The sequence below is a fragment of the Coregonus clupeaformis genome, unplaced genomic scaffold (genome assembly GCF_020615455.1).
Source record: "Coregonus clupeaformis isolate EN_2021a unplaced genomic scaffold, ASM2061545v1 scaf0992, whole genome shotgun sequence".
Lineage (NCBI taxonomy): Eukaryota > Metazoa > Chordata > Actinopteri > Salmoniformes > Salmonidae > Coregonus > Coregonus clupeaformis.
In genome coordinates, this window is record NW_025534446.1 from 25,310 (window position 1) to 32,738 (window position 7,429).

At 41.6% G+C, this 7,429-nt stretch overlaps 1 long non-coding RNA gene across 1 annotated transcript; it reads left to right on the plus strand.

Annotated features, from left to right (window-relative positions):
* Nucleotides 1-3,172: 3,172 nt before the first annotated feature.
* Nucleotides 3,173-5,232, plus strand: LOC121559652. Its single transcript, XR_005998783.2, has 5 exons — nt 3,173-3,264; nt 3,374-3,466; nt 3,586-3,701; nt 3,841-3,945; nt 5,176-5,232. It is a non-coding gene; the product is annotated as an uncharacterized LOC121559652 (long non-coding RNA).
* Nucleotides 5,233-7,429: the final 2,197 nt, after the last annotated feature.

Consider the following 7,429-nt stretch of genomic DNA (forward strand, 5'->3'; position numbering starts at 1 on the left):
CACCAATAGACTAAAACAACGTGGCGACACGTGTCTTCAGTTCAGAATAGTCTCGAAGAGAAAACACGATGTGTGTCTGATACACAAAGGAGCTTGGTAGCAAGTTCTCAAAAGTATGAACAAATTCACTGTCATTTTAACCAAATTCAAGCACAAACTCACGCCCAACCTGAATTAACATTCCTTTGCAGTTTGTTAGTTTAAACAAAAGACAGGAAAAACACAGCCAGATTCGAATCTAATCAACTCAATGTAAATGACAGGAGCGCATCCTTGTGTCGCTCCCTCTCTGAACTATCCGCTGCCCGACGAACAAAATAACACTCCCTGTAACAATAAATCCATAGCACTTACAGTACAATACAATATATAAAAATGAGTAGCTCTTTTTGAACTCTTGAAAAATTCAAACATGACTATTTAATTTAATTAATCTGTCTTCACACATCTCCTGTCGTCAGTGACCCAAGGACTTCTATGAGAACGTCTCTTCTTAGAGATCGCCACAGATAAGGTATGTTTGAACCTTGTGATAGCCCACAGATGGTCTGCTATCCAGACAATGTAATAAATTGTGATTGAGTCATCATGCTGGGCCTCGCACGCAAGCAAGCACTACAGTCATCATTCATGGAAAACAAATGAAAAATCAAAGGGCCTATGCGGAGCAAAAAAACGTTTTTTGTTGTTGTTTTTACCGATGCCTGTTTGTTCATAAAAAGCAGAAGATAGTAAATATCATTAATCACAATGGTTAACCTATGCAAATGAATAGGACAACATTCCAAGCGAATTAATAGGATTACGTTAAACCGAATTGAGTACACATATAGCGCAGGGAAAACTCTAAGAAAAGAAAATGGTAGGTTTATTTGAACAGTGAGAGAGAAAACACAACCAGATTCTAAACTATCCGCAGTTGTCTTGTAACTATAAATTCATAGCTCTTTACGAACTCTTGAACAATCCAAACATGACAATTTAATTCACACAGTAACATTAATTTCGTTGATTCACGTTTTCATCTGTCTTCACACCTCTCCTGGCGTCAATGACCCCCAGGACTTCCATGGGAACGGCAGCCAGTCAGGAGTATTATCACCGTCTCATCCTTCCTCTACAGTAGTCATTTATGGAAAACAAATGGAAAATCAAAGGGCCTGTCATACCAAATAGTGTCCCCCTGCAAATAAGTGTATTGGGTTTCCAGGACTTCACATTGCCAAAAATACTGTCCGAAGATGCTTTTCTTTCTCAGGCCCCAGAGCCTGTAGGGATGGGCCTTGGCAGTTGAATCAGAATAAAGTTGGGTTTTGTTTTTGTTTGTTTGTATTTTGTTAAATATTTGGGCTGACATACAGCCAGGGCAGTGGGTTGCGCCATGCGCATGTGACATTTGTTTGCAGACTGCCATAGTATCAAAGAAGAAGACTCCTTATGTAGTCTGACATAAACGTTAGAGGAAGAAGAAGAAGAAGAGTGTTTATTTTTCTTTACCATATATTTGTCTTTATATAACAAAATATTGTTAAATAGGAATAAATAATTTAAGCTGTTTTTGGATTGAAACTGCTAACGTTAGCTACTGTAACGTTACTTATTTACTTACATCAGCCTGCCTAGGTAGCTAGCAAGCTAGCCAGACAGTTTTGTTTAGCTAACTGTTTTTGTAGCTTTCTGTTTTGTATGTAGCTTGCACTTCAATGGCGTCCCTCGATGAGATGTTATTTTTATCTTTCCAACCAGGCAAAGTACTATGAAGGCACCACTGATCTCGACAAGAGGCGCAACATTCGTAGGGGTCAGAAATTCACTATTCAGGGTAACGTTAAGCAATTAACTTCTATTGCATAACTGGAAGGATTTAGCTATGAACAACCGTTTTTCAACAACCATTTTCCATCCGGGTAGTTGGTCATCTAGAAGTTGCTAGTTATACATTTAGTTCTACAGTGCCTTGCAAAAGTATTCAACCCCCTTGGCGTTTTTCCTATTTTGGTGCATTACAACCTGTAATTTAAATTGATTTTTATTTCCATTTCATGTAATGGACATACACAAAATAGTCCAAATTGGTGAAGTGAAATGAAAAAAATAACTTGTTTCAGAAAATTCTAAAGAAAATAAATAACGGAAAAGTGATGCGTGCATATGTATTCACCCCCTTTGCTATGAAGCCCCTAAATAAGATCTGGTGCAACCAATTACCTTCAGAAGTCACATAATTAGTTAAATAAAGTCCACCTGTGTGCAATCTAAGTGTCACATGATCTGTCACATGATCTCAGTATATATACACCTGTTCTGAAAGGCCCCAGAGTCTGCAACACCACCAAGCAAGCGGCACCATGAAGACCAAGGAGCTCTCCAAACAGGTCAGGGAGAAAGTTGCAGAGAAGTACATATCAGGGTTGGGTTATAAAAAATATCTGAAACTTTGAACATCCCACGGAGCACCATTAAGTCCATTATTAAAAAATTGAAAGAATATGGCACCACAACAAACCTGCCAAGAGAGGGCCGCCCACCAAAACTCACAGACCAGGCAAGGAGGGCATTAATCAGAGAGGCAACAAAGAGACCAAAGATAACCCTGAAGAAGCTGCTAAGCTCCACAGCGGAGATTGGAGTATCTGTCTATAGGACCACTTTAAGCCATACACTCCACAGAGCTGGGCTTTATGGAAGAGTGGCCAGAAAAAAAGAAAAAAATATATATATATATATATATATATTCTCATTTTGTCTGTCATAGTTGACGTGTACCTATGATGAAAATTACAGGCCTCTCTCATCTTTTTAAGTGGAGAACTTGCACAATTGGTGGCTGACTAAATACTTTTTTCCCCCACTGTATCAGAGAGAACACAATATTTCAATGTGTCACCTTGTGCTTAAAGGTCAGTACCTGTCTAGCCTGACAGAAGTTTGTGAGGGTGGAGACTGTGGCGTAGGAGTTGATGCCCATCTGTTGTCTCACCATTGGTATGTGATCGGTGTCACAGTTAAAATTTTGCCCTGATAAGTTGTTTTGTAATGGTTGCTTTATTTCACCACAGCAGAGTTCAATATTATTGATTGTTTGACATTGTCCTTACAAATATCTGCATACTGAATGGGTAAGAATTAAGTAATCTTCTCTCTAACACTTTATATGTTAGGGGTGGACCTCATCGGACCCTTCACGAAATCCAGGAATGGCAACAGCTGGTGTCTGACGGCGACCAATTATTTTGCCAAGCGTGGAGCCAAGACCCATTTAAGGTCAGTCAAGGAAGAGTACGTGCTGAACTCTAAATTCCCTTCTGTAACCCATTTAAAAAGGGTGCTTGGAACCAAAAATAGATCTTGGTTTTGTATGATACCCATCAAGGACAAGACTGGCGAGGCCACCTCCAAGGCGATGGTGGACATCTTCAACACCCACGGTTCTCCTGAGGTCAGAGGTCATGAACGCTGGAACAAGGTACGGATGTTATAGGTTATATTCTGTCACCAATGGTTTGTTTTAGTTTATTTTACAATTAGTTTTTTGTTTTTCCATGGTACATAATCAGACATTTCAATATCTTCCATTGTCAATAGATATCCCTTTCCTACCCCTTCCTCCATGTTTGGATGAACGGACCAACCACACCCTCAAGACTGCCATGGGCAAGTCCCTTGACGGGTTCCAGGAATGGTGGGAGGACAACCTGAAGGTCAGCAGCGTCCAGGCCTCCAGAGTACTCACCCTATCACATGCTGTATGGACGGGAACTGCAGCTGTTATTGAATATACTGTTTGGGATTGACTTAGTGTTGTTTGTGTATTGCTATTTTTGTATAACATACTTTCAGATGAAACCTCACCTGATGTGGTGGAAGTTGTTGAACCAGATCAGAACGCCTTCAAGGACCACCTTCAGGCACAGGCTGAGAAGGATGTGGAGGTTTTTTGACCAGGTAAAAATTATTGTCCGCTGTTAATTTATTTTCTGGCCCTCCCAAGAGATACGTAAGTGATGTATTTGTAATAATATGAAATATAAATTGCATTTATTTCTGTTATCAATCAAGGTGAGATTGAACATGGACAAGGTGCAGGAGAAACAGAATGAGAGCTACCGGAGGATAATCAAGGAGGGGATGAAGAGCTTTGACATTGCATTTACATTTTAGTCATTTAGCAGACGCTCTTATCCAGAGCGACTTACAGGAGCAATTAGGGTTAAGTGCCTTGCTTAAGGGCACATCGACAGATTTTTTTCACCTAGTCGGCTCGGGGATTAGAACCAGCAACCTTTCGGTTACTGGCACACCGCTCTTACCCACTAAGCCACCTGCCGCCCCATCTGGGCGAATGACTTGGTTTGTAAGAAGGACGAAAGGAAGGGAACCCTCACTGCTCTTCCACTCCTAGCTGGGGTCACCATCTGTGATAACTGTTTGCATTTGCCTCCTCATGGTGGACGGCATCGCCATGCTGTCAGCAGTACCAACACTGGCCCAGGGGTTTCTCCAGATAGTCAATCTCAAGGCTAACCACTGGGTCACGTTAAGTAACCTCCGCTTCCAGGGTTTCTCCAGATAGTCAATCTCAAGGCTAACCACTGGGTGACGTTAAGTAACCTCCGCTTCCAGGGGTTTCTCCAGATAGTCAATCTCAAGGCTAACCACTGGATCACGTTAAGTAACCTCCGCTTCCAGGGTTTCTCCAGATAGTCAATCTCAAGGCTAACCACTGGGTCACGTTAAGTAACCTCCGCTTCCAGGGGTTTCTCCAGATAGTCAATCTCAAGGCTAACCACTGGGTCACGTTAAGTAACCTCCGCTTCCAGGGGTTTCTCCAGATAGTCAATCTCAAGGCTAACCACTGGGTCACGTTAAGTAACCTCCGCTTCCAGGGGTTTCTCCAGATAGTCAATCTCAAGGCTAACCACTGGGTCACGTTAAGTAACCTCCGCTTCCAGGGGTTTCTCCAGATAGTCAATCTCAAGGCTAACCACTGGGTCACGTTAAGTAACCTCCGCTTCCAGGGTTTCTCCAGATAGTCAATCTCAAGGCTAACCACTGGGTCACGGTAAGTAACCTCAGCTTCCAGGTAGGTACTGTAAAGGAGTATGACTCCAGTGGTCGTGACACCACCCTGGAGTTTCTCTCACAACTCCCCTCTCTCTCTCTTATCTTTTCCAGGGACCATCCCTTACCTCCCTCATCAACCCCACTGACATAAAATAAATTACAGACAGGTATACTTTATTTTCTGTCTGACATTAACATTATTGCATGTCTAATTAAATATTTAAATAAAAATCATTCAATAACTGTATTTTGACGTACCTGATCAACCTGTAACCTGTGTGTTTGCTTGTTTCCGTCTCTGTCTCCTCCTCTGTTCCCTTTAGCTCTGCTCCTGTTCTCCAGGACCTTGGGGTTCTGCCCAACACCCAGACCTGTTCCCTTTAACTCTGCTCCTGTTCTCCAGGACCTAGGGGTTCTGCCCAACACCCAGACCTGTTCCCTTTAACTCTGCTCCTGTTCTCCAGGACCTAGGGGTTCTGCCCAACACCCAGACCTGTTCCCTTTAACTCTGCTCCTGTTCTCCAGGACCTAGGGGTTCTGCCCAACACCCAGACCTGTTCCCTTTAACTCTGCTCCTGTTCTCCAGGACCTAGGGGTTCTGCCCAGCACCCAGACGTGGATCCACCTGATGTCCTCCATTACCAACCACCCTCCCAACTTTTCATTACATCCGCTACTGTTATTGTCATGTTGTCATTATCTGCTAAGAAAGAGCAAGAAAACTATCATACTGGGCACATGGGAGATGCACAGATGAACTAAAAACACTCAGAACAAAGAGAGCAGCAGTGCCTGGACTTCTCCCTCTTCAAGTTCCCCTTCTGAGAGAACAAGTGGCAGGCAGAACCTCCCACCCACACAGCCCCCACCTCCTCTCTATTCCACACAACAGAATTCACTATATCAGTCTATGATTGCCATGTGAGTGTACAAAAAAAATCGGAAAATAAATTGACACACATGTACAACAAAAAATATAAACGTTTATATATTTAAATCTAAAATATTGCCAGATTTGGTTTTCACAGCTGTTTCATAAGGTGTTCATTGTAACGTATCCCTTGATGGTATTTGTTAGTTTAACATTATTCATTGTTGATTCGATTTGATAAGAGCGTCTGCTAAATATGTAACATTTGATTTATAATAGGAAATAAAATAGATATATATTCAATCACAAGGGTGCACTAATGAGCTATGAATAAAAAATAAAAAATAATAGAGGACTACTTAAATAAAATTATTTCAGTGTAGATAAGGGAAGGCCAGTTTAAAATGAAAACATGCCAGCCAGACAAGCCAGTGTATGAATCAAATGTATTTGCATATGAATGGAGTGGAAATTAGCCTAATTGGTAACAAATATGACGTGGGGAAAAGTCAGGCTCCTAGTCAGGCTATTGTTTGTCAAATCCAGATTAAATATAGGTCTTCAATGTGTATCAAATCTGTAGGCGATTGTGGGCCAAATCAATGACAAACGGCTGAAATGTTCAGGCTTCATCATGATCTGTGATCAAAACAGGCTGGGGTGTTTTCGGTTCCGTTTAGACTAAGGATATGCGTAAGAACGCAACTGCACTGAAATGAATAGCCGGATTCAATGGGATTGTCCTGAATAAGAACGTTGTTATCTGATAAACTGTTTAGTCTATGCATATACCCATACCGATTCTATCGTTTTGGTCTTTTGCGGTAGGCATAGCCTACCACTAATATTATATATTGCAGAGTTTTTAATAAACCAACCACATTTTCCTGTGATGTTGAGGCTGAGCAAGACCTTCGATAGGCTAGTAGACTATGCGGAAATAATCGTGGAGTGAATTATTGTTATAGCATAGATCGCTTTATATAATCTATAAGACCGTTTTTTCTAAGGCTCAGCAAACAAGGGGTAGCATATGCTTTTTGAACCTCTCTATAACAAGGGTTAGGCATATATCCTCACCCCCTCAATTCGATCCCTACTTTTAAACATAGGACATCTCCACAGAAATGTATAGCCTAAGGATTGCATGGTGACATTGATGGTGTTTGTTAAACCGGTCAACTGGGAACTCAGGGGGGAAAATGAGGTCAAATAATGACATCAGTGATTTTCAGGTCATTGAAAGATGACAGAGTTTCTGAATGGGAATTCCGAGTTGGATGACCGGTCAACAACAACAAAAATCCCAGTCTGAGCTCGTTTTTCCCCGAATTCCCAGTTGTCTTGAACGCACTGAAGGCGGAGGTCAGAGATTGCCGAGTTGTTTTGAATACGCCAACAGAGACCTAGGTTACCTCTTATTTCTGAATAGGGCTACCTCCAACAAATAAGCCCTTGTGTCTGTATTGATGTGAGAAATAGGCATATCTACAC